Source organism: Triticum aestivum, chromosome 3A (assembly GCF_018294505.1).
Source record: "Triticum aestivum cultivar Chinese Spring chromosome 3A, IWGSC CS RefSeq v2.1, whole genome shotgun sequence".
NCBI lineage: Eukaryota > Viridiplantae > Streptophyta > Magnoliopsida > Poales > Poaceae > Triticum > Triticum aestivum.
The window spans coordinates 480,939,622-480,953,668 of NC_057800.1; positions in this window are offsets into that span (position 1 = coordinate 480,939,622).

The following is a 14,047-nucleotide window of genomic DNA, read 5'->3' on the forward strand; positions in this document are numbered from 1 at the left end:
TATAACAGTGCCAAGTTAGAGGGAGCACCGGTGATGCTGCACTAGGGGAGACGTGCTCATCATAAACACGGCTTTGTTGAGTGTCTATGCATGTGTTGTCTTGGAAATCATCTTGGGGTGTGGAGGAGTAGAAACTGTAGAGGCCCTCCGTTCGGAAGGAGCACCTTTATCCGCTGCCTTGCTAACTTCCTTCCGCTTTATTGATTTTGAATTGTCAAGTAAAACCGACAAGAAAAAGCAATAAAATTCTCTCTCAGAACTCATTCATGCATGATACTGACAATAACTACTTTGATGTAAGGCAAACACATGATACCAGGATGGAATATGTACGAAAAACAGGACGGCATGGCATGTTCACAACTGTTTGTGTAAACTAAGCAGAAACCATTCCAGCAAATAAGAAGCAATGCAAGCTAGACACCACATGAAAGATGCAACCAATATGACTCTGCCAAGTTAAAAGCGTCCCATCATAAATGGAATTTCAATAAATTAGAAGCAGCGCATGCTATAAATCATATGAAAGATGCAACTAATATCGCACTGCATATACTAAAGGTGTCTCGTCATGTTGATTGATGCGGGATACAAAAAAACAATAGTTTTATGTAAGGACATGCTTAATAGACAGATGTACTATGTACTAAATACAGGAAGGCATGTCACATTAACAGGTATAATGTATAAGCTAAGCAGACTAGCACATGCAGTTTAACCAGATTGGAAGAATTACAATCTAGACACCATATGCAACATGCAACCACATATCACGCTGCCAAGTTAGAGCAAGCACCTGCGATGCTAGTGTAGGGGAAATGCTGTAATCAACTACAGAGCTACGTTCACTATCTTCATCTAGCATTTCTGTTTCTTGAGAATCATGTCGGGAGGCTGACGCTGCATTCTTTAAATGAGGAGTAGTCCCCTTGCCTGCCTGCCTCGTCATAAGTGATTGATGAGGGATACACAAGAACATTAGTTTGATGTAAGAACATGGTTAATACACAGATGTACTAGTATGTACCAAAAACAGAAAGGCATGTCATATTCAAAGGTATAATGTGTAAGCTAAGCAGATGCAATTTAACCAAATTGGAAGCAATACAAGCTAGACATCCGGCTGGAGTGGTGAGCATGATCATCTAGGACCTGAGAGCCTGGTGGGAGGCGGGCTGCTTCGCCACCATCGCAGCTTTTTATTTGGCTTCCAGGTGATGCCTATCTTTGCTGGGCTTGTCACTAGCTCGGCCAGTGCCCTGACTAGCTATTTGTCTTCTGGTGCTCACGGGATGGTGGTTCATGTAAAAAAATATCTTTCCTTATCTTACCGACTTTGGCCTTTCGAATACAAGCTAGACACCATATGGAACATGCAACCACATATGACACCGCGAAGTTAAAGCAAGCACCTGGGATGGTGGTTCATTGCGAGCGAGGTCATCCACTCCAGAGCTACGTTTACCATCTCCATCTGCCGACACTGCACCCATTATAGCACTGAAACGTGTCTTGCCTACCCGCACACCAAACTGGAGCGAATTCTCTCTTTTCTTTTTGTCTTCTCTCATGGCTGCAGAGTCTGAAATACCCTTGCATAAAACACAACAGTGAGAGTAAGGGTGAAGTGTGTGCAGAACTAGTGCACTATAAAAGTAGCAGATAGCAGGTGGCTGAAAAATAAATGACAGGAGACATATGATAGCTCTACAACATTGCATGGCAAACAAAATTAGATTCTACTATGTATGATTTTGTAATATATGAGCATAGAAAATGCAAGTACTCCTCCAGCACACCACCACATGTGGTCATATCTAAGATAACAGTCGACTGAAAATAAATAGGTCAGTCAATTTTTTTAATGAACCGTTCGATCTATAAGGAACGGGCAGATGGCCTTCGTCTACCTCCCGCCAGTCACTGTTGACGATCTTTCTCGAACCACCAGCGACCACCGGCCCAGACCCCTGCCTCCGCCGCCCCGCCCTCCCATCGACCTCACACCACCGCCGTGCTTGGCAGCGCCCCCAGGCCATCCCTTTAATCCCGGCCGACCTCCAGATCAGGCACCAGCAGCTCTAGTCCGCACACGCCCCTAAGATAAACACCAAGGCGCTGCTTCCCCGGCGTAATAGGCGTACTAGTGCCTGTTACACCGGGGAATGCTTCCGTTAATTGGGAATCAAGTGGCCAGAAATTGAAATTCAGGGGGGGGGGGCGACGGACCTCTAGCTAAGGTGAAATAGTATATGTGGAGAAACCTTGTGCATCGTGAGTTACTAGGAACATCTAGTATCAAGAAGAAGCGGTCAACTAGTGTCTTCTGTGGATGAATACCGTGCAAGCAGAGACGTAAGATTTGCACGAATAAGGGAAGAGGAGTACCTTTTTCGGTTGCCGGTGTGGTCACCTCCACAAGTCGCGCCGATTTTCTTCTTTTTACCGGGGAAACCGATGTTCTGGAGCGTGCGGGCTTGGACGAACCCATGGCCAAATTGTTGACTGTGTTGTCGTGGCCGTATGTCAGCGAAGGGGAAGCAGATCCAAGGTGGCGAAGGACGGCGTAGCAGGAACATCTCCGGTGCGGTGGAGGGTGGCGAAGTTGGAGCGGCAGCGGTGAGGCGCAGGACGGCGTGGTTGAACTGGCTCGGGTACGGACGGCTCGGCCTAGGCTTCAACTACTAGCCGTGGAGGGCGTTGCGGTTGAGGTTGCGGTGGATGATGACGTCGGGGTATCGGCTCCGGCATGATGGAGGAGGGCGGCGGTTGATGGGTGGGATGGGGTGGCGGACGGAGGACGCCGGGGTTTCGCGGCTGGTGGAGAGGTAGTTTTGGCGCCCACGGAGTACGAATGGGGAATCAGACGGGTGGGGGGGGAACCATGTTTCGGTCTGGGACGCGCTTGTTTTTTGCTTTTTTGAACAGAAATGGGATGCGCTTGTTTGAAATTTGGGGAAAGTACGAACTTTGCCCCCTCTTAAATTTCGGACCTACTGCGGGTCGGGGGTAGGATGGTAATCCCAGGTGTCCCAAATAGTGGGCGGGAGCGATTTCGGCCGCGCGCATGTGTGCTTAGGCGGCCATTGTGTATGAATGTTTTTCGGATGCGGTTGCGTGGCGTCTAGATGAAGCTACAAACCTACCCCGGTTTAGACCTTTGGACGTCGGGCCGGTAGGTTTCACGGGTCGGAGTTATTAGAAAAGTAATTTCCTTGTACTACCAAACATTGGTCTCACGCGGTTTCGGGCGAGTAGAGGCTCTTTTGGCGCTTCGTTCGAAATTTTGAAACACAAGCATTCACGTTTAGAGTACTCTTGAACTATGAGGATTGACCTAAATATACAACGTTATATTTGACCTTGTATGTTTGAAAACCTCATTAAATTATCCGCTTCTTTTTGAAATTTTGACACTTGAAAATCCTATAACTACGATTATTTTGGAATGGAGGAGCTAAATTTGAATCTATTTTGTACACGACTACATATGCTATTATGTACAAAATCAGAGCAAAGATTGGTGCCCCCATAATTTAGGTATGGTTTACAAATGCCATGATATCAAATTCAAATAATTGAATGGACTTCATGTTGAATTCGATTTTTTTAAACCACCTTAAGTTGAATTCAAATGTATGCTAGTTCATAGGTAGTAGCTATTTATAATGTCCATTGTGTAACTTTCGTATGTATAATGTGCTTTACACACACAACATGAACTATACTCACGTTTATATTCGATTGCTAAAGCGATGCATTGTCTGGAGTTCAAAATACTAACTATGTGGATCAATTGTGTCGAATAATAACATAGACATGCTCAAATTCGATAGAATCTAGATGTCTGATGGATCAATGACCGCTCCTTACGCGAATTGCAAATATCATGATCCCATCCTAATATTTGGATACAATTTATATCTTTAATCAATGTGTAGAGCAGTCTTTTACGTGTAGTTTCACTCTCCATCGGTGGTCTCTCACACATGCTCACACACTCTCTCCCGAGGTGTCTTTCTCGCACACATGCTCTAGATATAACCCTCCCTCCCTCTCGTAACCATTTACAACTATTTTCACTAACCTTTATCACAAGCACTCTTCCTCTCGCAAACATACACACGCACAATCCTCATCGACCCTTTCTATATACATGGACCTGCCTACGTGTCTCATGTACGCACATTATCTTTACGCCTATCTCTCACGCATTGTCTCACACCTCTCTTCCTAATCGACGAGTATGATTCTAGCAGAGCATTCTGTAGGATGCCCCTTAAAGTTAGGTTGGATGAATAGTAATATCAGAGATAAAGGGGTTACCTTAGTCCGAGAACCTAGGGTTACAAATCCTAGCCGGCTTTGTCAGTGGACACAGAGTCCTTCACAATTCTGCTATCTTTGTCTTGTACGACTAGTCATCCATGGGTCTTCCTAAATGCATCACGGGCCGACCAATGTGGCGCAGGACGGAACAGAACGAAGGGCCTCACCTCGACCCACTGGACCTCACGCGGTGACACACCCTCTGCCCCCACGTCTCATTATCTTCTCACACCCACACATACCAACACAAACACCACACACACAGAAAATTTCTCCTGGTGCATCTATTCCCTCCCCCTTGCATATACACACTCAAGGGAATGGAATCTCTTGTCGTGACGTCATATTCGTCCCTCTCTCTCTCTAGACCACTCTCATTTCTCGTGCTATCTCTCCCACGCCCCCTGTCGGCCCCTCTATCCATGCCTCTCTTGAATACGTAATACACACACATACCTCTTTAGGCCCCGCCAAATGCATCAACTACACATTCACACATGTTACATCACGTACCCCATTGATCTAAAAAGCCCTCTCTTCACGTTTATTTCGCATACAACATTCCTTTTGAATAAAGTATGGCCGAAAAATTATTTTAGAGTTTCTACATATATACAACATTACAAAGTTATATGGAGGAGTACGAATGCTAATTTGCATTGCATGGTGCCCACAATGATATTTATTCTGCACTGTGAATTTGTATATTTTTATACTATATACAAAGTTAGTCATAATAAAGAGAAACGAAGAGCATCTCTCTCTCCATTGCATACCCCCTGTACGCCCCTTTCACATATGCACACAAACTATCTCCAGGTCCTCTAAAAGTAAGCCCCCAGAAATTCACGCATGTTTCATCTTTCTCTCGCGATATATGCAATGACGATCATTGTATTTGAAGCGAAAGCACGATACATACATTGGACTTCAGAATCCACTCATTACGGTCACCGTTTACGTTTAGTGGTTATTATGCAGTCACGGGCTCACCGTACAACTCTGTATTTGCTCATGACATGACTAGTTCACCAGTTAAACGCTCCACGTGGCACCTCTAGTGTTGCATCACATTATCTCACTACCATCGTGCCCACATGTCGACTTGTATCTACTCTACATCTACACTCTTATAAAATACATAAAATACACTCTTATAAAAACATAGTTGGTGATGATGGTGTGCCTGCCATCATGCAATATAGGCCGTCCAATTTATATCTGATGGATAGGAAAGAAACTATGGCAATTTTGCAAAAAGGTAGCCACACACCTCTCCACATTTACAAATAAGGCCTTCCCTCGTTCATCCTTTTCTCTCACAAGATAAACAAGTCATACAAATGCATCTTGATGTTACATGCAACGCACAGTCATCTTGCTAGTAAGAATGAAAACAAACGAGAAAAATATATTTGGACGGTGGTTCGAAGTCATGACCGTGGGCACAACAGACAAGGTGGCCTTGTATTGGTATGCTGAGCCATCTGTTTTAACACACAGGAGCTGGTGTGGTGATTATACACACACACACGCACACATGCACACGAACTGCATCCACGCAACACTCACACAAACACATGCACCCACGCACGCATGCAACACTCACACGTACACATGCAGCCACGCACGCACGCACGCAACACTCACATGCACACACGCACGCATCCATGCACACACCACACGACCAACACACACTCTCACGCTCAAGTGCTCATCCTACACGTGCATGCGCACACATCAGGCCTTGACAGACACATACACAACTAGGTGATTCCTGCGCAGGGGTTGGAGCCTTGTCACGCCTGCGTAAATTTGTGTTTATCTGACCTTTTGCCTATGCGAACTGACAGGTGGGACCCACAACAAACATGGTCAATTTAACTAGTCAACATGGCGCCACGCAGACTATTTGGCCGGTCAACAAAGTGCAATCCGATGCTGAGCTGTGAGCAAGTGACCGTATAATCACCGCAAAACGTATATAGTGACCGTAATCAGCTTATTCTGAAGTTCGGTGACTGTATTACGCTTTTCTCTCTGTAGGCCCTCCAAAACTACATCTCTACACGTTCTCGCATGTTACATCTAGCAACTATGCAATACAACACTACTACTACACTCTAACACAATAAATCATATGTGTTTTTAGTTTTACTAGATATCATATTGTTACTTATAATTATTCAGTTTGCATACATTAAAATTGCCTTTGAAATGTATGGCCAGTATCATCTACCGCGCGGAAAAAATCCCGCCCTTTCCTGTTTAATCGGGTTTGTATCGATGGATCGTGCGAAGCAACAAAGCTATAGTACTATACAGTACAAGTGATAGTTCACTGGGCCGTCGTGTCGTCTACTCCTCCATCGTAAGAGTGGAGCGCTCGCTTTCATAAATCTTCTAGTCCCTTTCGCCGACATGTGGGACATCAAGCTAACGGGTCCACGTGCCATACCGGAATACAGTGCAGAGCAGCCGGGGTGAAGCACCCCAGTCATGGCGCCGGCGTAGTAATGAGCAGTGAGGCGTCAAATCACAAAGCTGCACCTTTTCCGCAGTTAAGTTGGAGGGACGAAGCAACCATCATTTCACTCGTTGCTGAATCCCCTTCTCCCTCATCTTCTTCAACTTAACCACGTGTTTCTTCTGCCGTTGTTCTGCCTCATGCGGGACGCGGATCGTCTTGGTAAAGCACTGGCACGTGGGACCGCATGTTAGCAAATCGCCAGGACAACGTTCTCTGAAAATAAGAAACCTCCCCCGCCATCCGCGCAGCAAAATCACCTCCTTTTTACTAATCTCGATTCTATAATTTTTTAGATCAATATAATTGAGATCTGTATAGATAGCACAGAGGAGCAAAACCAAGTGGTACGGTTAAGGGCATCCACAATGTGTAGCCAAATGTGAAAATAGCTTTTGGCATCGTGGGAACCATTATGGACGGTGTTGCCAAAGCCAAAAAGATGGAACCTAAGCTCCCTGATTGATTGATTGAAGGAATAGAAAAATGCAACATCTCTCCTCTTTATCCCATGCTTGGACACATGTAGTATAGTATAGAGCACAGAGTCTACTCCCCTGTCCCTTCTATCACAAATCACAAAGCAGTGAGGCATCAAATCACAAAAGCACGAACGAAGCAACCATCATTTCACTCTTCGCTGACTCCACTTCTCCATCGTCTTCTTCGGGAAGCCATCGCACCGCATTAGTTATAATAGTACTAGTAAAGGACTTCCTGGATGCAAATAAGGCGGTTGTCTCGGCTTGCAGGCGGCACTTGCGAACGACTTACCGTGGTCTCCCTCAATGGTGTTCTCCGTCGAACGCACTTCGCCAAACCACAAAAAAATATCGTCGATGTCACCGCAATGGGGAAGGAAGTCAAATATAGTTACCACCTCCATTTTTTTGTACACAAGGCCAGTATATCAAAATTACAATTTGCAAAGGGCCACTAACACTAATCGAGGCAAAATTGATGGGGTTAACAACCAAGGACATTAATATCCCCTACATGCATGCGGAAGTGAGAAGGTTGGTTTGCATGGCGCTGCATTAATCAAGCGATGAGGAGTGAGATGGTTAGCTCTTTGGTCTTTGGAGAAAAAATACGCATTAATTGACATGTGAAATGAGGATTTGTATCGATTAAATCCCGCGAAGGAAACCCCAGCCTTTCTTTTTTAACACTAGTACTCCTAGTACGTACATACTTTTCCTGTTTGGGTCTAGGCCTTGCATTGCCAAACTTCGCCACACATTTTTTCCAAGCTTGCCTAAACTTTTCAAAATGAGAAGGAGGTACACTTGCGCACGGCTATCGCGGTCGCACCATACCCTCACACGGTCGCTCCTGCACGCCGCGGTCGCACCGCACACTCACACGGTCGCTCCTGCACGCCGCAAACCCAACCAAGGGAACACACCCTCACTGACACGTGCTGTCGCATGGGAACACACCAAACTCAGCCATCCTATCGCTGAGCATAATTTTCGTTCATAGAGTATGTTTATCCAACCGCATGTTGGGGAGTATCCGTACGGCCCATGCAGTGGTCTGTTGGGGAAGAAGAAGAGGTGAGGAAGAAGGAAAGGAGGGTTAGGAGACGTAGGATATTCATCCAACCGCCTGAAATGGTAGACTGACCCAAGTCAGGGGACTTGCATAACAAATATATGTTTTTACACAGAAAAATATCCATAAAAAACAACATAAAGAAAAACTATCACTGCTCGCGAAAAGAGACGACCTCATCGTCTTTGGCTGCCGGCGCGAACCAGCCGTCGCTGCCGACATGTGTCTCCGCACCGTGGTTGTCCTCGGCCTCCAGCTATTCGTTCAAGCGGAGCATGCGGGTGCTCTGCACGGACGAGAGCACAGCCCGGTTCAAGTCGAGGACGTCCGGTTTCGCCTGCAGGAGGGCCTCGATGGCAGCGGCATCCGCGTGCTCCACGTTGAGTCGAGCCTCCGCCGCCCGGTTCAAGTCCGGGACGTCCGGTTCCGCCTGCAGGAGGGCGTCGATGAGAGCGGCATCCGTGCGCTCTGTGTCGAGTCGAGCCTCTGCCGCCCGTTTCAAGTCCAGGACGTCCGGTTCCGCCTGCAAGAGGGCCTCGATGGCAGCGGCATCCGCGCGCTCTGCCTCAAGTTGAGCCTCCGCCGCCCGGTTCACATCCACTACATCTGGTTCCACCTGCAGGAGAGCCTCGATGGCAGCGTCATGCACACGCTCCGCGTCGAGTTGAGCCTCTGCCTCCCGGTCCTCCTTTAGTATCGCCATGTTGAACTGCTGGTCCGCCTGCACCATGGGGGACTCGGACGCCGGCACGAAGTCGACGTCCATCGTCTCATACCCATCGGGGGCCTTCTGCGCCGCGACCTCCCCCATGAACATTGGATCGGCTTCCTCCTCCTCGTAGCTTGGCTCCAGAGAACTCGGGGATTGGCCCGCCATAAAGCGAGCTTGGGAACGGAGGTCTGTGGCACCGACCGCCACCGCGATTTCTGCGCGGCGCTCCGGCGTCAGCATCTTGTAGTAAGTGACCTTGCGGCGGACCATGGCTTTCCGGCGAACTAGGGGATTCTTGATGCGGGCTAGGGGATTGAAAGGTGGGGGAATGGGCTGGAGATTTGGTGTGGTTTTAGGGCAGTGGCTGGCGTAGGCCGAGCAGCGAAGGTTCTGGTGTGAATAGTGGTTCCGGTGACGACCGGTCAATCGGTTTTGACTGTACATCGCTCTTGTCGCGTTCGCGTTGCAGCCCGACACGCTGGACCCTCCACGTCGCTCACCGAATGGAACACGCTTTGTCTTGCATTTTCGCTCGCTTGTGGGACCGCAGTTGAGAGCAAACCGACATCCCTCCCCCTCCCCCACCCGCATCATTTATTAATATTGAAGGAAAGACGAAAGATACCTTAAAATCTAGGATTGATTTGACACACCTGGGTATCAGAAAGGATTTGCAGGTGCAAGATGAAGATAAACCATGGGATATGGCACCAGCTGTGTATGTCTTGGACAAGGTAAAAAGAAAATAATTCTACGAGGTCCTGTCATGTGTGATATTCCCACATGGCTTTGCTTCCAACCCTGAAAGGAGAGTTAGTGCAGATGGAAACAAGGTACAAGGGTTCAAAACTCATGACTGCCACATCCTACTTCAAAGGGTTTTACCTGTTATCCTTAGAGGATTGGGCCGCCCTGACTTATACAGAGTAGTTGCAGAGTTGGGACAATTCTTCAGGGAACTCTGCAGTAGGAATATCAGGATAGATGCTTTGGAGCATCTTAGAGACAAGATACCAACTATCCTATGCGACCTTGAGAAGATATATCCTCCAGCCTTCTTTGATGTGATGGTGCATTTGGCTGTTCATCTACCTGATGAGGCACTACTTAGAGGTCCAGTACAGTATGGCTGGATGTACCCTATTGAAAGGCGGCTAGGCACTTTCAAGGGCTATGTTAGGAACAGAGCTAGACCCGAGGGTTCCATTGCAGAGGCCTACATTGCTACAGAAGCGTTGACATTCTGCTCAAAATACATTGAAACAGCTGATCGGCTTAGCAAAAGAGGTGGGTGAAGACAATCCCTGGCTCAATGTTTTCGATTATTCTGTTCGAGTTACAGGGAAGAGTCGACAAGAGGACAAACCTAAAGATTTGGACAAAATGGTTTGGTATGTGTTGAATAACTGTCATGAGATACTACCTTATATCAAGTAAGTGCAGTACTACAGCTTATACATCATAATCTACTAAACTTGCAGCACATTCTTATATATTTAGATGTTTGACGCGATCACTATGTTGTGCAACATCTACAAAGAGGAGTTACTGGTTATGGCGGGATTTGCGAAATGGTTCAAGAACCATGTAAGCTTTTGAAGTGCACTGTCAGTTTTTTTAATATATTGAGTACATAAGATGATCAGCTTGTCTATTTTCTAACCATAGGTTAAGAAGACGTGGGAGGATGGGAAGGCAGTTGATGATGCCCTTTACTCACTAGCAATGGGTCCTGATACTCGGGTACGACATTATGAATCTTGCGTTGTTGGAGATGTGCGCTACAACACCCTTGCACGAGACGAAGGCAGGAAGACACAAAACAATGCCATCATGAGCACGGATACGTATGACAAAGAGACAACTGAAATGTATGCTAACATAACAGACATTATTCAGTTGCAGTATATCTCCAGTTTCGAGGATCATCGGTGTGCGGTTCTATTGTGCTGTCATTCGTATAACGTGTTTTCCAGGATCGCAAAACCCAGAGTTGATGATTATTTTAAATCCATCAATGTCAAGGCGGCGTACGAGACCAACGAGCCTTTTATTTTGGCAAATCAAGCAACACAGATATTTTTCCTGGAAGACACATTTGCACGTAGAGATGACTGGAGAGTATTGCAAAGGTTTGAGCAGAGGAATTCGTTTAATGAAGTTGCATAACAAGATGATTCTTACACTGCTCCTGATGTACAAGATAACACAGATGTTCCTAATATCTTTGAGAACCATCACGTCAATGACGCCGGCGAAAAGATTGCCTGTCGTGCTGTGGACATACAAGAGTTGATCAAGAAGAAGCCAACGTTCGAGGACGTTGAGGACGAAGAAGAATATGACACCATGGGGAATTATGATTCAGACTGATACACATGGCGAAGATGTTGACGCTCCTGCGCCGGATGATGATTACATTGCTTTTGTCGTATTTGCCTGTCAGAAGACTTTTTTATCTACTATGTGAAATTGTGCTTGCTATGACAGCTGAAACCTGATGAACATGTTGTTTAGTATTTTGCTGTGAGAACATCACCTGTTATGTATGTTGATTTGTGTTTGGTGATTGTATGACAACTAAAACATGACGACATTGTTGTTTAGTTGTACTCATATTTGGCTGTGAAACTTGAATTTGATGACATAGTTTGCTGTTGGATGGCAATTTGCTCGACGTCTTCGAATGAGAACAAAGCTGACCCGACAGGGCCTCTGCTATTTATTTATTTATATGAGCAAAAGGGGATACCCCCTGATTTCCGTTAATAGAAATCATTAGATGTTCACAACACTACGCCCAGCCTGCTACACATGTTTCATTCATTACTAGTTTCAGCAAAGTGCTCATGTCGTAGCCACTGAATACATCATGAGTGCTACATACACTGCAAATAAAGAGACAATCATCCTACAGAGCACATCGATTTTGCCCATTATCTTCACAAGCTCTTTCATCTCCTCATTGCTGTCAAGGTCGTTCAGCAGCTGTTGCTTGGCCATGATCAGAGGAACTACATCTTTAAGCTTCTGCTCTGCATCTTCCTCTTCTGACGTTCCTTCAGTTACTTGTCCAACACCCCAACCTGCTAGTATTGGGATTCCTCGGCTAACCAAATAATCAGCGAAGTTGCATTCCCCCACATCAGCAACTTCCCAGAAATACAAATCACACGATTCTTCCCTTTTCTGCACGAATCAAATTGGTAGATCATCAACCAAACTATTAAAAAAATCAGCAACTGAAAGCAGCGAAAAAACACTTAAACATATTATTACCCCATGATTCTGGCATTTGTAGAAGACTCGGCCAGGGTTGCGGATTGTGGTTGAGATGCGACGGATGACTCTGCGTGATTTGCAGCAGTGGCACCACACCAACGGCAGCGGGTTGCGATGAGCAATCGGCTGCGGTGCGCGTGCCGACGAGGGTGTGATGAGACCCACAGGCGATGGTACGGGTTGTGACTTGGCGCATATCTGTTTGTTGCCTGCTGAAGAGCAGGTGGACGAGCAGCCAGCGGACATGGTTGCTGCGGCCAGAGCTTCTGATGCTAGGCAGAGTAAGTAGAGAAGAGGAGAAGCGAACGTTGGATATGTCAGTTTCATTACTTGTAGAGTAGCATAGCACCATATATAGTCATAGTCTAGGTTTGGATTCGAACCAGCTACAGGAGCACGTCTTTCTTTTTTCTAAAACTCGGCAATGTCTCATTACTGGTACACTAGCTTGTTCTGTACGCCTTCCCAAGTCTTTGATTTTCTTTCCCTTTTTTGCGAGGAAGGAAGGAGGACAAAATTGAGAGTTCCTGGGACTCGAACCCAAGACCTCTCGGTTGAAAACCAAGGGTGCTAGTCACTTATGTGGCGAACGTTCCCTGTGAGGAGGACGGCAGACGAACGCATTTTCCTCGCAGTTTTCTTCCTATATATAAAAAAGTATGCTACTTGGTGTCCGCTTAGTCAACAAAATGATTGTGCCAACCTTGTCCGTTGGATTGACATTCAATGTCTGTCGCGTTTCTTGAGTATCTTCTTCCTCAAGCCGCCAAAGCCAAACCAGCGCCGGTGGGACCGCCTGCTCCCACCTCCCACGTCTGGCTGTGATCTGCCCTGGCTCCTGTTCGTTCCCGTCCAAGGCCTCACCATCGACCTCCGCCTTGGTTCGCTCGCCGCGGCGGCGCCCTCCGGTGTTTTCAACATGGTCAACAACCAAGAGGAATAAGTAGATGACTGTACATGGTGAGGATAACAGTAGGGACCCAGCAGCACGCATAGTAATTTTGTTTTTTCGGGACAGAGAAGGGTATCAAATGGGTTTTGCGGGACCCGTGGCCCGTCTAGCCTAGGCTTTTATTTCATATGTTTAGCACATGGCCAGCCCAGTTTGTTTTTTTCCTTTCTGAAAATTGCTAGCCAGCTATTTTGGTTTTTGCAGAATAACCAACATAGGCCTACTTGCTTTTCTACGCCCTGCTGGGCCGGAAATCTTTCAAGACGAGGAGGGATGCATTTTGCCCAGAAAATGGGCTATAAGTAATAAGAAATGGGCTATAAGTAATAATAAATGGTCTGTAAAATGAAAAAATACAGCAAACAGACAATTAGTTCCAAAATACTGTTTTCTTTCGGATTTTGATATTTTAAATTTCATTGTTTTTGTGCAGGTAAAATTTCATTGAATTTAAATTAAGGTATATTTAGATTTATAATTAATTTGAATCTGGCTAGAAATTTCGGGCTGTATGCTGTTTGGGACAGATTTGGAGGCTGACTTGTGGGTCTACTAGGTTGACGTGTACTTTGGCTTTGTCAACTTAGTCCACAAACGATTCTAGTAGCAGTGACCGTTGGATGTTAATCCAACGGCCGTGCTGCTTCTTCAATATCTGATCTTCTTGCTCCAGCCGCCCAAACTAGCT